The sequence below is a fragment of the Canis aureus genome, chromosome 28 (genome assembly GCF_053574225.1).
Source record: "Canis aureus isolate CA01 chromosome 28, VMU_Caureus_v.1.0, whole genome shotgun sequence".
In the NCBI taxonomy this organism is placed as follows: domain Eukaryota; kingdom Metazoa; phylum Chordata; class Mammalia; order Carnivora; family Canidae; genus Canis; species Canis aureus.
In genome coordinates, this window is record NC_135638.1 from 9,838,125 (window position 1) to 9,857,079 (window position 18,955).

An 18,955-nucleotide genomic window follows, 5' to 3' on the forward strand; every position below is an offset into this window, starting at 1 on the left:
GGAATCTGGGAATGAGTTTTAAAAACATAAACATAATAAAAGACAGGCCCTTTTTCCAAATTTATGTTACAGTTGTCTCAAAGTGGTGGACTATAGCAGTTTTCAAGCCCTGTCTAGATCCCTTCTATTCTACAAGCTGTGTGACCTTAAATATGTTGCTTAATCTCTCTGTGATTGTTTCCTCATTTTTTTAAAAAAAAGATTTTATTCATTTATTTGAGGGGGAGAGAGAGGGAGAGAGAAAGAAAGCATACACATGTGAGAGAGCACAAGCAGGGGAGGGGCACAGGGAGAGGGGAAGCAGAGTCCCCTCAAAGCAGGGAGCACTAACTCCAGCTTGATCCCAGGACTGAGATCATGACCTGAGCTGAAGGCAGACACTTAACTGTCTGAGCCACCCAGGTGTCCCTGAGTTTCTTCATTTTTAAAACAGGGTAACAACAGTGCACTGTCATCAGGTCCCTGAGGGTATGGGGTGAATCCATGGTTGTCCTGAATGTCTGACATACAGCAAACACACAGTACACGGTTGGTGAAATGACACAATCTCTTCATGACCAGCAGCACTTTATGTTACATGTCCTAACAAACATTCAATCTCCAAAATCATCCTTTATGTTTTATTCCTTTGAAAAACGATTGGGAGCTCATTACAGAACTTTAGTGTCATATTCCTCTTTGTTCTTTCAAATAAACATTGTGACCATATTTTCAAATGTATATTACCAGCTTATAATTTATTTGCTTCTGAGCACAAGGCCCGCCCTCTCCTTGAGATCACGTAGCAATTCTTACAAAGCCATTCCTGTAATGAACTATGTGTGTTGATTATAGAGGGAGGGGTTTGGACCTACAAATTCTCAAGTCTCAGGAGCAGGGTGGAGGAGGGACCCCTCACTCCTGACTGTAAGCCCTTACCTCCTTCCTTCCTGAAATATTGTTCTCAGAGATGGAAAAATTTTGATTTTTAAAATTCAAGTCTGTAATCTTTTTTTTTTCCTTTCCACAATTTTAGCTACAGTTTTTTTTTTTTTTAAATAAAGGATTTTCTTAATTCAAAGCATTGAAAAGGGAATGAAAACTGTTTCTGAATGCAAAGGAATCTCTATACATACATAGATTTTTTTTCCAGGTTATTCATTTTTCACCTCTGTAATTAAATGGAACAGAGAGAAAGTTTACTTAAGCTGAATTCGAATTTCTCCTCTTCTGAAGGGGAAATGGATTAAGCAGAGGCCCAACAAAGCTTTTGAAGTGGAAGGAAAGATCCACAGAACAGATGATACTTGGAGTATAACTTTGATTTCTTCTTTATTTTTTAAAGATTTTATTTGCTTATTTGAGAGAGAGAGCATGAGCAGTGGAGGAGGACCAGAGGGAGAAGAGGAAGCAGAATCCACGACCACCACAATCCCCCCACCCCACCCCCGCTCCTACACCCTGCTGAACAGGGACCCCAAGGTGAGGCTTGATCCCAGGACCCTGATATCTTGACCTGAGCAGAAGCAGATGCTTAACTGACTGAGCCACTCAGAGCCTTCATATTTCACCTTTAAATAATAGGAAAGAAAACAGAAATATTTCATTGTACCAACTTCAACAGAGAAAATCTCTCTTGGAAACTAACTGCTCCCAGTGTTGGGTATCTTTAGTGGCAGACAGCAAGAATTGTTTCCTTCATTTTTCTCCTCAAAGAAATGGGTTTGCTCAGAGACTCTCTGGATCTGGAGCTCAAGGCCATACTTAGAATATCTCTCCAGGGGAGCCAGCAGCCAGCAAGGCAACTGCCTTACACAAATGTCAATTCTGAAGCTCTGGGAAGAAGGTTGCTTTTGGGTCTCAGTCAATATTGAGTAATTAAAGGATGAAAAGTCTTAAGGTTTTCAGTTCCTAAAATTTAGTAGGCAAATGTTGACGTATCTCAAATGACATCTGAAATGTAACCCTTACAAATGGACACTTTGGATTTCCAGACATGCTCTTTGTGAAAATGCACCAATATGTATTCTAAACATATAGCACTATCCGGAGAATAAAAACATTATTTTACATTTAGACCAGGCCTCCAGAGCAGCCTAGGCCATTAGAAAAATTAAATAATGGGCAGCCCTGGTGGCCCAGCGGTTTAGCGCCTGCCTTGGCCCAGGGCCTGATCCTGGAGACCCGGGATCGAGTCCCACGTCGGGCTCCCTGCATGGAGTCTGCTTCTCCCTCTGCCTGGGTCTCTGCCTCTCTCTCTCTCTCTGTGTGTGTGTGTATCTCTCATGAATAAATAAATAAAATCTTAAAAAAAGAAAAATTAAATAGAGAATTTGTGCATGCGGTTATAGGTGTTTGTCAGTCATGTTAAGACCTAGAATGAACAAAATTTATATTTAGAAAACTAGGTTTATTCTAACCTCATCCTTGGACTCATTAACCAGGCACAAACAGTAAACTGTTATTCTTAAAACCAGAAATATTATATCTGTCCCCTATTCTCATTAGCCTGCAGATTCAAATGAAGCCACTGTGTTAGACTCATCCTTTAACTCAGTGACACCATTCAGCCAAATTCTGAAGGCCCCTCTCCCTAAATGATGTTCTACTTAGGCAGATGCCAGTTGTAATCTTGCTATGTCTTCAGGATCACTGCTCTTTTGCATGCTGCTACTCACTACAAATCATTACTTGAGAATCTGTTTAAAACCTTCTTTGGGAGGGCATCTGGGTGGCTCAGTGGTTGAGCATCTGCCTCCAACTCAGGTTATGATCCCAGGTCCTGGGATCAAATCTTGCACTGGGCTCTCCTCAGGGAGCCTGCTTCTCCCTCTGCCTATGTCTCTATTTGTCTCTCCCTATGTCTCTCATGAATAAATGAATAAAATCTTAAAAAAAAAGAAACCTTCTTTAGCAAATAAGGAGGCAATCTCTTCTTCCTTTGAATTAGCTCTCTCAGCATAGTGGGTCATCAGAGTTGAGTGTGAGCCACACCATGAGAGCTCACTAGGTTTAAATACAAACTGTTCTTTCCATAGAATGAGGAGACTTTCAGATTGGAATAAAAGTGGGTTCCAGTGACAGCACATACTGAGTCCAGGTTGCTTACTTACCTCTTTTTCTTCTTATTTCTGATCAATTCTTTTGGGGAGGCGCTACATTTCCTTCTTACAACTTGTCTTCTGTCATTGTCCCCCTCCCCGCAGTTAAACAGACACAAATACATATTGGATCTCAACTGTAGACAAGGTTTTACTTCTCATAATTCCCTCAGATATTGAAAAGTCAGCCAATGCAATTAGGTCACAGAGAGAAGTGGCTATCACATATTCCCTTATATTGGGATAAGGGATTCAGTTCTCTGGATTTGATTCTGAAATGCCTGAGTTTTAATCTTAGGACCACCACTTACTAGAGGTGTAACCTTGGCAAAAAACTTGACCTTGTTATAATTCAGTTTGCTCATCTCCAAAATTAGAACAGTTGTACTGAGCCAACACCTCTATTTTGAGATTTGAAAAAGATAATGTAAAAGGAAGCACTTTTTCAAAAGTTCTCAATATATTTTGTATGTGGCAGGAGTCCCCGTTTGACTAGTCGCCAGAACTCAGGAGTACACGGATGTGTCTGACTTGCCATCTATCCCAACTAAAATCTATTTGCAAGAGGGCTGAAGAGCCTTCCAAGGGAGTTTCCATGTTAAGTGGAATATTCAGACACAAGGCCTTTGACTCAGTAAGGAAACTTCAGTCTTCAGAAAGAAGGGCTGATTTTCAGTTTAATAGGATGACATATTTTTCAAGCTCGGCTACCAACTGGGCTCAATTCTCCCTAAATACATAATGTGGAACCTGAGCTTCTTCTTGATCAGGAGCAAGCTATAAGAATAGTGGAATTTGAATTATTTCTGTTAAAGTACTCCATTTGTACTCTAGGTGGTGAGACCTGGAAAAATTAACTATACATTTATTATGCATATATCAAAATAATTATATAAATTAGAAATACATATTAAATATATTCTGCATTTGCCACCCTAACGAATATAGAGGGTAAACGTTTCCTAGGAAATTATCCTGTGTATTTTATTACCTTATATAATTTTTGCTGAGCTAATGAAAATTATAGATTCCTCTTTATCTTTAATCTACAAAAGTACAAAAAAATACTAGGTTTAGTTGGTCATCAGAAGATGATTTGGGGAATTACAATTAACAATGAATGACTACTTTAAAGCAGATCTTATTTAATGGAAATGTTTTCCTTTTTAGAAACTGGTTATCAACTAAGATGAATCACTAGTAATGTTTACTTCTGTAAATTGTCAGGAAAAACATAAACAAATCTCAAAGGAGATTGATGAATGAGGTCTCAAGGACGTTACTGCTCCTGTCTGAATTCTTAAACAATTCAAAACCTGAAAATAAAGAATTCAGAATTTTAGTGTTTCTTCAAATTGTGAGTAGACAAATGTGGAAGAAATCTGGAGATTAGCCTGATTGTTCACAAAAAGACTTAAGGCGGTCATATAACAAAATCTTGAAAGAAAAATTAACACCTCCAAAGGGGAAAAAAGTTGACAATTCCTGTTAAGGGTTAAATGGTGTCCCTTCCAAAATTCATATGTTAAATTCTAACATCTATATCTCAGAATGTGACCATATTTGGAGATAGGGCCTTTAAAGAGGTAATTAAGGCAAAAGAAGTCAACTCAACATGGCTGATGTCTTTATAAGAAGAGGAGATTGCGGGGGCACCTCAGCAAGTCCATTGTCTGTCTCTTGATTTCAGATCAGGTCATGATCTCAGGGTCTTGGGATCAAGCCCCGCACCAGGTTCCTCACTCAGCAGGGAACCTACTTAAGGATTCTCTCCTTTTCCTCTCTCTCTGTCCCTCCCTCTACTCTAGCATCTTCTCTCTTTCTCTAATAAGTAAAAAAGTAAATCATTAAAAAAAAAAGAGAGAGAGATTAGGACACAGACACACAAGAAAGAAGACCATGTGAAGACAAAGGGAGAAGACAGTCATCCATAAGATGAGGAGAGAGGCCTTGAAATGAAACAAACCTGTTGACAGTTTGGTCTTGGATTTCTAAGCCTCTAGATATGAAGAAAGAATTTTCTGTTGCTTAAGTCACTCAATCTATGACATTTGTAATAACAGCCAAAGCAAACTAATACAGTCCCCTTTCACCAAAAACCTTCCCCCAAATTTCATACCAAGGAGGGAGAATCATAACTTTTTCTCTTGATTCTACGAAGTCTCTTATTCTTTTTTAAAGATTTTATTTATCTATTTGAGAGAGAGAGAGAAACCACAACCAAAAGGGGTGGTTGGGGCAGAAGGAGAGGGAGAAGCAGACTCCCCACTGAGCAGAGAACCCGACATGAGGCTGGATCCCAGGATCTTGGGATCATGACCTGAGCTGAAGACAGACACTTAACCGACTGAGACACCCAGGTGCCCCCATGAAGTCTCTTATATTTGCATTGTGCTTATAATTTTCAAAGCAGCTTCATATTTATTATCCCCTGTGTGCCTCACAACCACCCCATTTAATGGATGGAGAGATCGAGGCTGAGAAGAGAGCAAAGGTTTGTCTTGCTCAGTGACTGTCTCAGCACGAAAGTCTCTTGATTCACTTGTAGGGGCGGCAGGCAAGATTTGATGAGGATAAATATACCATTACTCCACCTTTACTGACGGGGAGAGAGGCTTCCAGAGGTGAGTGACCAGTCAGGGCCTGAAGCCAAGTCTTCAGAGGACTCTCATGAGATTTCTGCTGCTGCAGTAGAGAAAGGCATGCACTTCGCCTGCAATCCAGGATGATTCCTAGCTTCCTCTTCTTCCTTCATCTCTCCTTGGCAAAGATATACCAGCTCCCAGGACTAGAGGGAGGACAATTGCTTAGGCATGCACTTAAAACTTTTGAATGACATTTTTTTGGAGCACCTGGGTGGCTCAATGGTTGAGCATCTGCCTTTGGCTCAGGGTGTGATCCCAGGTCCTGGGATTGAGTCCCACATTGGGCTCCCTGCAGGGAGCCTACTTGTCTCTCTGCCTGTCTCTGCCTTTTCTCTGTGTCTCATGAATAAATAAATAAAATCGTTTAAAAAATAAAATAAAGCCTTCTTTCTATAAAAAAGAAGGAATTTTTAATACCGCAAAGATAATTTAACTTTTGTTCTTAATAAGAAAGGAAAGGTCAATCCCTGTATGACAAAAGCAATAATAAGTAATTACAATTCTCTAGCCTCCTCCTGCATACACACGTATTACACTTTTTAGGGAGGGAATGGGTTACTTTACACAAGGAAAGGTTACCTAAAAAGACAGGCTTATAAAGAGATGTGCAAAGATCTGTATAGCTACAGAGAATTTGGGAGAGAGGAAGGGATAATCTAATAAGGGATTTTAGGAAGTTTAATTTATAATGAACTATGTAAACCCCACTGTGTAATTCCCACTTGGATATCTTTTTTTTTTAATAATAAATTTATTTTTTATTGGTGTTCAATTTGCCAACATACAGAACAACACCCAGTGCCCATTTGGATATCTTCAAGAGTTTTTCAGTAGAGGTCTACATCACTTTTCAATGATTTTTAGAGCTGATATGTATTTCTTTCCCTTTTCCTCTCAATCCTCCTCCTCCTCTTTTTCCTCCTCCTTCTTCATGTTGTACCAGATTGGGACTAGTATTAATATGGGCCAATCTGATTTGAATTACAATTATTTCCTCTTAGGTTTACCGAAGAGTGTACAAGAGTAGAATTCCAGCCTGTAAGCTGGGGGTAACCAATCAGAAAGATCTGGAACTCCAGATTTCATTTTTTTAAAGATTTTATTTATTTACTCATAAGAGACACACAGAGAGAGGCAGAGACACAGGCAGAGAGAGAAGCAGGCTCCATGCAGGGAGCCCAATGTGGGACTCAATCCCAGGACCCAGGATCACATCCTGAGCTGAAGGCAGATGCTCAATCGCTGAGCCACCCAGGCGTCCCTAACTCCAGATTTCAAAATGTGATTCCCCTACAAAGTCTCCTGGATCAGCTAATACTTCCTAACAAAAGTCACTCCTAGCATTGAAAAGAAGCTCATACTAGGACTCTCCCACTCGTTCTCTTTTTCCTTTACCATCTATCTACCCATCTATTTATCTGTCTGCTTAAATATCTGTGTGTACATTCCACTGAGAAATTTCTAGACATTGATTTATGTTTACTAAATTTTCTCATTTGGAAGTTCCAAAAAAAGGGAAAAAATCCATAATTAAAATTAGACAGTGTGAACATCAGAACTCCTGTTTAGACCTGAACTTTCTCCTCCACTTGCTGACAAGTGACTCACTGTCTCTCACCTTCATGACATATAAAGCCAAGAGATGAAGGAGCTAAGGGTAACACAGTCTTTAACCAAAGACAGGAAAAAAAGTTTTAAAAAGCTTTTGTCCTAAATGTTCTATCAAAATCTCCTAAATCTAAAAAAAAATAAAAATTAAAAAATAAAAAATAAAAGATCTCTTAAATCTTTTAACATTGTCAGTTCCCATCTATAATAAGGGATCATCCATATAATATCATGCATGTAACATGAAATCATCCAGAGAGCAATCAAATCCAGCCAGAAATTCCTAGAGGGGATGTGGAGTCTCTGTTAGGAGGGCTGATTCTGAACGCACCTTCATCAAGTCCCTAAGTAATTGTCTGAAGATCTCTTAGGGAATAGGTTGCTGTTCTCATGAGACTCACTGAGATTCTGGTAATCTCCATCAATTAAGGAGTCCAGTGAGAAGGCTATAGCGTAGACTTAGAATTCACCCCACATGATGATGGTTAGGCTGGGATGTCAGACACTGGTCAGAAGTCTTATAAAGTGAGGTCAGGACTTCAGGGGGAAAAGCCTCAAAAGACAGGTTAGAATTTCCCAGCCAGCCATAGTTTCTTGAGTAGGTCTTTTTCTGTTGTGTTGGTGGCAGAGTGAGATCACCCTCTGAGCCACTGGGAGGGAGTCTCACCTTTCCAGCAAGGTCGCTCGCTCCAGCCAGCCAAATTGCTGTGGGCACCTGTTTGTTCTTTATTTAGTAATAGTCCACTTTGCGATTTGCTTACTCTTCTCAAACATCTCCTCTATTTTTATCCTGTCATAAGCTGGACTCCGTGGTTTATGTCCTGCCTCCACCTTGACCCTCTCACCCACTCCACCTCACTTCGAATGTGCTTCCATCAATAAATACAAATATTTCAGTGGAATGGCTGATTGTCCTTTGGCTGAATTCTCTTCCTCTTGCTTAGACAGTGTGGTTACACTTGAACTCCTCCCTGATTTGACTTATTCACGTAGAGGGATTTCCAGAGCACTTTTTGCAGACATACCCCTCTTAGGAGCAGGTTAGTCTTAAAATAATTATCACTTCATTGCCCATCTTTTTCCTAAAACAGATTTTCTTCTAGTACTTTAAGGTCTTTTGGTCCTTAAAGTATTTCATTAAAAAGTAAGTACTCTTGAAAAATATGAAGTCTTACTAGGAAACATCTTAATCAATAAAAAGTTGAGAGAGGACCCTATGGATGCTTGATGCCAAATAATGGGGTAATGACTCTCACTTCAGTATTGTCAGCTCACACTTCTCACTTGAGCTTTGAACCTACATGTACAATGTATGCAAAACGAAGTGTTTCCTCCCAGATGTTGACTGTATACACCCTTCATACTCCATATGTCCCAAACCCAGCTAATCTTTTTCTCCTCCAAGTCTTTTATATTCCCTACTGCACTGAAATAGCATGCCATCTACTTACGTGCTCAAAACCGGAATCCTGACGATGTTTGCATATATAAGTGTGAAGATGATAAAGGCAAACTTGCTGAATCTTTACCTGATTATATGCAAGAAGATTTAAATTCAGGTCCATACTATATTCTTTCAAGAGGGGAAGCAAATACCTAATTCTCCTCCTCAATAATTTAAATATTTAACTTAGCAATGTCCAATATACATAATATGTGACCCAGGTATAATTTCAAACTTTCTACTAGATACTGAAGAAAAAATACAAAGAATCACTTCGCATGGGATCACACATATTAATATGACAATAAAAGTGATTAAATAGACAGAAAAAAGCTGAAAAAAAGACAGAAAAAGGGCAAAGAGACAAGTGAAATTATTTTTAGTAATGTATTTTATTTAAATCAATATATCTCAGCTATTATCATCTTGACATATAACATTATCAAATATTAATGATCTCTTTTACTTTTTTATTTTTGTACTAAGTGTGTGATATCAAGTTTCTATTTTACATTTACAGCATATCTCAATTTGTACTAACCACTTTTCAAGTCCTCAACAACCCCATGCACCTAATGACTACTAATATTGGATAGTGTAGAGGTCACATAATCCCAGTCAAAATCTAATTTGGAAAAAAGAAAAAAAGGAACATGAAATCCAAAAAATGATTATGAAATTATTCTAAAATTTATAAATATAGAAGCTCAAAAAATGTTCTGAAAAATAAGAAAAATAACAATGGAATATATTATGACAAATATAGAAACTTAGATTCATGTGGAAGCAAAACTTCCATATGTTATAATTAAGAATGTAGTCAACTTCAAACAATGGACAAAGGAAAGATCATTGGATAAATGGTGTTATGATAACTGTTCAAGAAAGTAGAGAAATTTAATATTTTTAGGTCTTCCATCTTTTTCATTATACATAAAAATAAGTTGCAGGTAAGTTAAGGCATTATACTTGTAGGGAAGAAAGATAAAATAGTAGAAAATAGAAATTATATAATAAAATAAATTACAAAGGAAATGACTCACAGGTGCAATAAAAACAAATTTAAAATATGTAGGAAGTAGAGATGCCTGCGTGGCTCAGCAGTTGAGCATCTGCCTTTGGCTCGGGTGTGATCCTGGGGTCCCGGGATGGGGATCAAGTCCCGCATCTGGCTCCCTGTGAGGAGCCTACTTCTCCCTCTGCCTATGTCTCTGCGACTCTTTCTGTATCTCTCATGAATAAATAAATAAAATCTTAAAAAAAAGAATTCCACATTATTAAAAAATAAATATAAATATATAAAAAAATTAAAACATTCATAACGACATTTTAAAAGATCTGAATAAGTAGAGAAATATTCCATGTTGACAAACAAGCAACTTTCATTGTATAGATGTTAATATTCCCCAGATTCATGTCTGAATTTATTATAATCGAAATAGAAATTTTAGCAAAATTTTAAAAATATGTAAAAATATTTATTCTAGGGGCACCTGGGTGGCTCAGTTGGTTAAATGTCTGCCTTCAGCTCAGATCATGATCTCAGAGTCCTGGGATCGAGCTGGAGTAGTGTTCCCTGCTCTGTGGGGAGTCTGCTTCTCCCTCTCCCAGTGCTGGTCCTCCCCACTAGTGTGCTCTCTCACTCTCTCTTAAATAAATAAATAAAATCTTTAAAAAAGTACTTACTCTAGAATTTATATAAAATATAAAATCCATGAATAGCTTAGTAAGGCAAAAATAAGACAAAAAAAAGAGATTTTTTTCTACCAGATAATAAAGTCACAAAACCTTAGTAATAAAAATATCATAATGTTGGTGGAGAACAAATAAACCAATTAAACTTTAAAGAGAGCTGGTATCCACATATTTATATTATGTATAGTATATATATATAATTTTACATGTATATAAACCTAATATATGATCAAAGGAGTATCAAAACCAATGGAGAACATTGTTTAGTAGGTTATGTTTGGAAATCTCACTCAGTATATGCAGGAAAATAAACTGCATCTTTATATAACATATAAAGATAAATGCTGAAGATTTAAATGTAAAATTCTGAAGTCAGTATAGCAAATGCATAGAAGAGATCTTAGTGACCTTGTGGCAGAAAAAATATGTACTTAATGCCATAAGATATGCTTATCAAATTGACAAATTTATATCAAAATTAGGGATCTGTCTTTTACAAGAATAGTATGGACAAAGTTAACAGATGATAGAATGGTAGAAGATATTAATAATATCTAAAATTGCCAAGGGATTGATATCTTAAAAATAGGAAATCTTGCAAATCAAAAGAAAAAGGAAATGGACAAGTACCAGAAAAAGAGTCACACACAAAAAAGAAAATTGAATGGATAAGAAATCCTCAGATTCATCAGTAACCAAAGAAATGCAGATTAAAAAACAATGAGACATCACTCTAAAGCCATCAAATTAGAAAAATTTAAAAACTTGGATACTACCCAATACTGATGAGAATGTAAGTGAACTCAAAGCTCCATGGATTATTAATGCAAGCAAAAGATTCAAGTCACTCTGAAAAACAGTCTGACAGTACTTAGTGAAATTCATCATGCAAAAAGCTAATATACTCAGCATTCTCAATCTTGGCTATAAACCTCAAAGAAATACTCTCAAAATCCATTATGTGACATTTGCAAGGATACTCATTTGAGGGATTATTTGTGTTTCTTGGGAATTGGAGACAATTTAAGTGTCTATAACAAAATGCCACTTAATGCACATTTAAAACACTTACAAATATTGTGTTTTAGAAGATAACACACATATCCAAAAAGTGGATGTCTATCAGAGAAGAGAATGTGCATGGAATTAGGAAAAATAGAGATATAGAAAAAGGGAAAGAGAAAAGACTTGACTGCATCAGAATGATGTCATAAACTGGGGGCATGATCAAGTCTCCACATGAGGTTTGACAGGAAAATATGGACTTTTATCTTACAACAAAGCATTATTAAAAATCATAACTAAGTATTATGCAGCTATAAGATTTGCAAAAAAATAATGGAGAAAATGTAAAGATGAATGTGTCTGAGTGATAAAAGTATGTGAATTTTTTTTTCCCTTAACGGTTTAATATTGTTAGCGTTAATGAGACTTTTCTTTAAAAAGAAAACAGAAGACAAGAGAGAATTTAACAAATACTTTTTATGGGTGCTGAAAAATTTTGCTTTTTTGGTTTTGTGTGTGTGTGTGTGTTTAAGTAGGCTCCGTGCCCAGTGTGGAGCTCAACACAGGGCTCAACCTTGTGACTATGAGCTCAAGACCCGAGCTGAGATCAAAAGTTGGACGCCTAACCGACTGAGCCACCAAGGTACCCCTGGGTGCTGAAAAATTTTATGGTCAGTTGATGAGCAAAATTAATAGTCCAAGTAAAATGACTACCTGATTATTTATTGCACAGACTTTCCTACATTTTTTACTTTATAATACTTACCATGGTAAATATTTTGACTGTTCCTAATATATCATAATAATTTCATTTCATTGATAAATTTAGCAAAATTTTGTTAGGTTTTGAATGCTGAGCATGGTAGTCCCAGTAATAAGCCTCAGTATAGAGGAAAGGCAGCCATGCTCTGCTTCGACCAGAGCTCTGCAGTGTGAGGGGTCAGCATCTTTTGTGTAAACCCCCTGCACCCCACATCAAGAGTTACAAATTCCTAGCCTTAGTTTTTCTTCATGAACCCCCCAACACAAATGAACTTACAAAAACCCATTTTTCTTGTTAAACCTGGAAGGAAGGGACTGGCTTATGTTTAGCCATCTACCACTAAGAGCACTTGCCTCACTCTCTGTGCTACACTTTTTATTTCTTTGTCCCTCTTTCCTCCTGACCAACCTAAGTTCCTATCAAAGCCTGAGAAGTTACAAAACTAAATTTGGCTCGGGAAAAACTGAAAGACAGTCTAATCAGTTTGTCCACATATATGGTCTGTGCAAGGCTTTACCTGGTCTGTTTGTATCCAAATGACAAAACTAATGAACATTATAGCACAACTGGTAAGACACTAGCCTCATCCCGGGTGAGAGGTTGCAGAAAAGAGAAGTAGATTATTTGAAAAAAGACACTGAATAATTCCAATGAAGACTTGCTTGCCATAAAGTTTGGCATAATCCCTTCAGGACTCAGACAACTAAAGCTCTGAGGCGTACTATGAATAGTTCAACTCAAATGGACGTTGTTTACCTTCTGTCCACCACCCTTGAAAACTACACCATATGATGTGAATGAGAGTGTTGTGTCTATATAAACTACGTAATGGTAAATAGCAATGCAATCAAGACTTTAAAATTTGGAAATTAGGCCTCTAGGTGAATTGTACTAAAGTTCATCTACCCTTGAAGTCTTCTATTTATAAAGATGAGATTTGTCTTTTCATTGTTGGGTTTGTAGCTAAAATCCCAGCCACTGACAGAGTCATTTGCCACCAGATGTCAAGAGGATGAGATATGGGATATTAGGCTCCATTATTCAGAATGACAGTAGAGAAAATCCAGACAGACTGACAGAATGGCTTGTCCTTAGGGGAGACTGACACAGGTCCTGGGATTAGAAACTTATTTCCAGTAATCCTGGTTCTGGAACAAATCTCCTCTAAAATGTAACCTATTTTGTATCAGTTGAATCTGGAGTCTGCTGGGTAGACAGATGCAGTGGGATGTGAGAAGGCCCAAAGTGTACAAACAATTTCTTTTATTAATGGGGTACTGAGCTGAATGATATTCTAGAAATCATGATGTCCAGTCTTGCTTGGGGGCCAGACTTTTAAAGGCTAATGTACATGTAGTCATTTACACATGTGTGCACTATCAAATCAACAACCAAACTAAGCTGCCAGATTTAAGGATTCATCACCAACCTCTTCAGATATGCAAATGAACTTGCCCAGAGACTCAAATATTTATTCGTATTAATAATAGATTATAAAATCTGGACCTGGGAGAGGGAATCTGTTTATTTAGAAAGATTCCCAGATAAAGCCGCTGATCCTCACACAAATGAATGTGTTTCTTTACGTTGTTCATCAGTCTAATCGGGAATTGTAGATTCCACAGCTGTGATCTCTTCTGCCAAAAGGGCCAAATTTCCTTTTGCTGACTTAGGTTGGCTACAGTAGGTGAAAAGCATAGAGAATAGAATGACATGGCCCTGTAACCGGTTCAAGAGAAGAAAGGCATAGTCCTGCCTGAACCATAGCACTAAAATAACCTAACCATACTAAGAGGGCAGGGATTTATGTCTGGAGATATTAATATACATTTTTTACATGAATGGATTCCAATTTTTAGAAATCTGTTTTCATCAAAAAAATTTCATGCATCTCATTTTCTGACTTATTTTATTTCACGTCTCTTTTTCTTGGTATTCCTTCAGTATTTCTTTGACGACGTCTTGGTCCCTCAAGACACACACCAACAATCGCAGATGATTGCTATTGCCCTTTCTGCAGTTCTGCCTGATTTGCTGAAAATGCATCACAGAGTAATTTCCTAAAGAGGGGAAGAGGTGGAGAGACTTGGAGGTCTTGGAGGATCAGATCTTGCTCTTCAGAAATGAAAAACGTGAATGAAAAAACAACCACAAAAACCAGACATTCACTCTGCGGAATCATTTATTACCCTGGAGGATAGCAAGGAGCAAGGGTTGAATAAAAACACAAGCATCCATGTTGAAAGTACTTTATTTAATAAAGTTTGTGATCACCAAAATAAGAACAATAACAAAAATCAGTAATCCTGTGAGGTTTAATAAAAACTTAGGACAACCACATGAGTCTTTATTATCTCAGAATATGTGGAAATACCACCAAAGGTTTAGAAAATGTGTCCATCTAAAACTCTTTCCAGGGTGGAAATATTTTCATAATAGCAAATGTAAGCATTAATGAAACTTCTAGTGCTTTTTAGAGTGGCTTTTTAGAGTGTGCCAATGGTGACAAAAATCAAAGAACCTTAAAATCTAGAAAGGACAAGCAAATAAGAGATCACACTACATATTTAAGTCGACCAAATCAGCCTTGTTTTTACCTTGACTAAACCCCTATTAAACAGAAATGACGATACCTTTTAAAAAATGTCTTGGAGTTTTGTTTTGTTTTGTTTTGTTGATCTTCTGAAACTGTTCTGTGACATTCTTAAGAAATCACCACAGGCCAGAAATAAGCTACTAGCTCTTTGACAAACATACACTAAAGCTATTTAACACGAAAATTCTTTGCATTATTTAAATATGGTGAAGCCACCTCCACTATTTGCCTGGAAGCCATAACATTATATATACGCATATTTACACGTCTATGTGTGTCTGTATAAATATATATGTGTGAATATGTGTATCTGGGTGTTTATGCATGTGTATATTTATGTGTATCTATAAGTATAATGTTTGGAGTATCTTCAACTACAAAAACAAGAAGAAAAATTAAATTCATGCTAGTTTAAATAAATCCAGACTCCCAAGCCTTAGCATATGAACGCTCTGCAGCTAGAAAGATCACGTCAGAATAATTAAGCATCCACAGTACTTGTAGCTGAATCAGGGCAAAAGGAAATAAGAATTCTTATTACTGATGTTTATGTTAGATGCCTTTCCTTATCAGCAAGGCTTTTTCAGGCAACTATCCCTTGGGTCATTATTTAGATTTGCCACCTAAGAGGTTTCTTTTTCCCTCTCTCCAAGGGTCTGATTTGCATGTATTCTAGTAGCAACTGCAGTGTCATTATTACATGATTCCTCATATAAGCAAGGATCAAATATGTTTTAAAACCTGCTGGAGGTTTCTACTCTGTAGGCAGCATAATGAAAGAGATCCAAGTAGAAGAATGTGCTATATTTAAATTCATGAAGATAATGGTTGAAGCTTTTGGCTTTCTCTTGAGTCCTTTGAAAGGATATGGTTTCTAAACAAGAGAGCCATTCCACAACCAAAGCCATTTTATTTATTTATTTATTTATTTACTTACTTACTTACTTACTTATTTAAATTTATTTTTTATTGGTGCCCATTTTAATTCAGAGTGTGCCACTCAGTGTTCCATGCCTTTACTCTTGTTGGTATGTAATTCCTAATGAAATTTCTAAGGGAAGGACACCCCTATCTTTGCCTCTGGAAAATGCTCTGAATATCGTTTCCTCCTTGGTAGCCTCTATGTGACAACTCAATGGCACTTAATGCTGTGAAGTAATGGCACAAAAGAGGACTATAATGCCAGTGTTTGGGGAGCAAAGGAGATTTTTAAAGAAGCTGTGGTGGGGGAAAAAATGACTGGATCTAAGGAAAAATTGTTTGCTTATAAGTATCTGAAAAAATACAGAAAAACATTACAAAGATGGGTCTTCTGCCTCAGTGTTAAAAATGAAAGATATTTCTCAGCAGTCTGCACGTCAGCCAGCCTTTTAGTTCTTCCGCATTGTAGACAGCCACTTCCTTCTTCACTGTATGCACCCCCACTGTCATTCCCAGAGCATTCTTTCTTACATTTTTCACAATGTAAAAATTATTTAATTATTTATTTTCTTACATTTTTCATAATGTAAACTCACCCTCAGGTCTCACCTTACCTGTCACTTCCTGTAGGAAGTCTTCCTGGCTCCAACCTCTTTCAACTGTTATGTCTCTGCTACAAAGTGTTGCAGGTAGTTCAAATCCAAGCCCCCCACAGTCCACCGAACCTGCTCATCGTCCTCCTGTGCTCTCAGCTCAGTGAAGGGCTCCACAACCCTGCAGTGACCCAAGACAGAAACATGGGTGCCATCTTTGGTTCTACTGTTCCTGTTCCCAACACCAATTTGGTCACTATGCTTCTTGGCCAAATCTGCCCACTTTTCACCTTCCCTGCTCTGGCGCTTCTGATTCAAGTGACTGAGTCACCATCATTTCTCACTGGCTTACTGACAGTCTCCTATCAAGTTTCCCATTCTTGACTCCCTCACATCCATCCTCTTCTATTGCCAGTCATTTTTTTGTGAATCTAATCAGTTATTCCTTGGCTTTAAACCCTTTTTGAGTCTTCATTGCTTCAAGATATTATTGAGGCTTCTCATCATGATTTGTGAGATACTTCATGATCTCTTACCTTTTATGCCTCATGTCTTTGAATTCCATTCTGAGGTAGATATTATCCAGTGAGGTCTGTATTATTACCTTTAATATAGAGATGATCAAGTTAAGTCTCTATATGATGTTGAAAACTCTGATTTGGGTTGTACAGTCAGGAATTGTTCTAGTAGCAACTGCAGTGTCATTATTACATGATTCATCATATAAGCAAGGGTCAAATATGTTGTGTTAGGTCTGAATTCACTTTAGAAGTTTGAATAAAGTATTCAGAAGTTTAATTCAGATTTAGAAGTTTGAATTTATTTTCCTTCTCAATAGGGCATGCATTCTAAGGTTCCATTTAACCTACTTCTGACCTCATAAAGAGAACAATGTGGTTTAATTTCATTCGAATTTTACTGCATATAAATTACTAGGCCATGCTTCCCTGTTATCTTCGTTGGGTTCTCCTGAACACAGAGCCTGATGAAGGACTTGTGGGTAAGCAATTTATTTGGGAGGTGAACCCAGGGACCAAGAGTAGGGAGGAGCATGAGGCACAGAAGGAGGACTAGCCCATAAAAGTATGTGTTAACGATGTCCGTGCTATGACAACAGAGTTCAATTCTCCCAAGAAAAGTGTACTTTCTGGACACCTCTTAGAATTACTACCTGACCGATGGAAGACAGTGAATTTTCTATCAGCTTCTGGCTGCATTGGTTAAGAGCTGTCCTCAGGGATATTAACTGCCTCAAGATTTTGAGTTGTAGATATGTACTAACCAAGCAAGGTCCTGCGGGTACTTGGGGCCTGTGGAGATCACAGGAAGCACACACATAAAGCCTTTGGGTCAGGGCTTCTCCCTCCTTCTGTGAGTTGAAGCTTCTGTAGACCTGTCTACAACACCACAGCTGAGATCAGAGATGGTGTCAGCCAAGATGAATCTGGGCGCCAGACGATAGGTCGCTATTCTCAGGAAATGAAATGATTAAGAAATAGAATGCTATTCTACTCACTAATATTTTTAGACTTACAACAAATCTCAAGTAATAGGTTACAGATTAGTGCAAATACAATTTTCACTGATTTTTCTCAGCAGAAAACAAAGATAATTGAATTATGTGTTGGTGGTCCTATTAAAGTGTCTCATTGGCAAACAAGTACTAAGTGCTTGGCTACAAAGCTAAGGCTTATCAATAAATAATTCCCTGTGGAAAAGGGACAAAATTCCCTATGTCTGCATAGCCCATTTATAGAAATGTTAAATATTAAAACTCTGGACCCAAGATTAATCACAAAAGAAATGTTCTTGACCATATTTTAGTACCTTGGAAATCACATGACTGATATCTTCAGTACTTAATATTTCTGTGTCAGTTCTCGAGCTTCTTTGCTTATTCATGTATTAAGGCATAAGAAATATGTCAGGGCAGCCTGTAACTTTCAAAAATGAAATCCTGCATGTAGTTGTGGAACATGAATTTTTTACACCCATTTCATGTCATTTAAAAATGTATGTTAACATATCCGTAAACTAAAGAGAGAGATAAGATAGAATTAAAATATTAACAATATTTATTACCTTGGAATGTAGTTAAAGGAGTTTTTATTTTCCTCCTTGTGTTACTTGGAATTTTCTATAGTATTTATATGTTAATATATACTACACTATGCATTATTTTTTTAAAAAGTCAAATTAAAAAGAAAATACTTTGGTAACCATTTTTAACTCAAATGTGGTCCCAGATGATTTTCTTGAAAAATTGCTACCATGTAGCACAGCTTTGTAGAAAATTTTTCATCACAATGAAAAAGAATCAGCCATTTGATTTTTATGCTGTTAGCTTCTTTCCCATTTGCCAGGGATATTAATATCTTTGGCTTATAGGCCATGTGTGGAAAGTCCAAGAGGTGCCGAATATCATGTATAAAGGGGAGGAAAGACTACATTTTCCTTTTTACACCTGGCACAGACAGTGAATCCTGTCTAGGCAGGATTGTGGCAAGAATTACAAAACCTCTCTGGGCTTGATTTTTGTCTATCTAGAAATATATACTACTTGTCATTTCATGTCTGGATTGGCAATGACCTCCTAGTTTCTGGG

The 18,955-nt window shown here is 37.3% G+C and overlaps 1 long non-coding RNA gene across 1 annotated transcript; it reads right to left on the bottom strand.

Annotated features, from left to right (window-relative positions):
- Positions 1-14,166: 14,166 nt before the first annotated feature.
- Positions 14,167-18,565, bottom strand: LOC144300174 (uncharacterized). The gene is made up of 3 exons (XR_013366769.1): positions 17,633-18,565; positions 16,372-16,531; positions 14,167-14,300 (listed from the first exon to the last, which is right to left on the bottom strand). It is a non-coding gene; the product is annotated as an uncharacterized LOC144300174 (long non-coding RNA).
- Between the last annotated feature and the right edge of the window lie 390 nt (positions 18,566-18,955).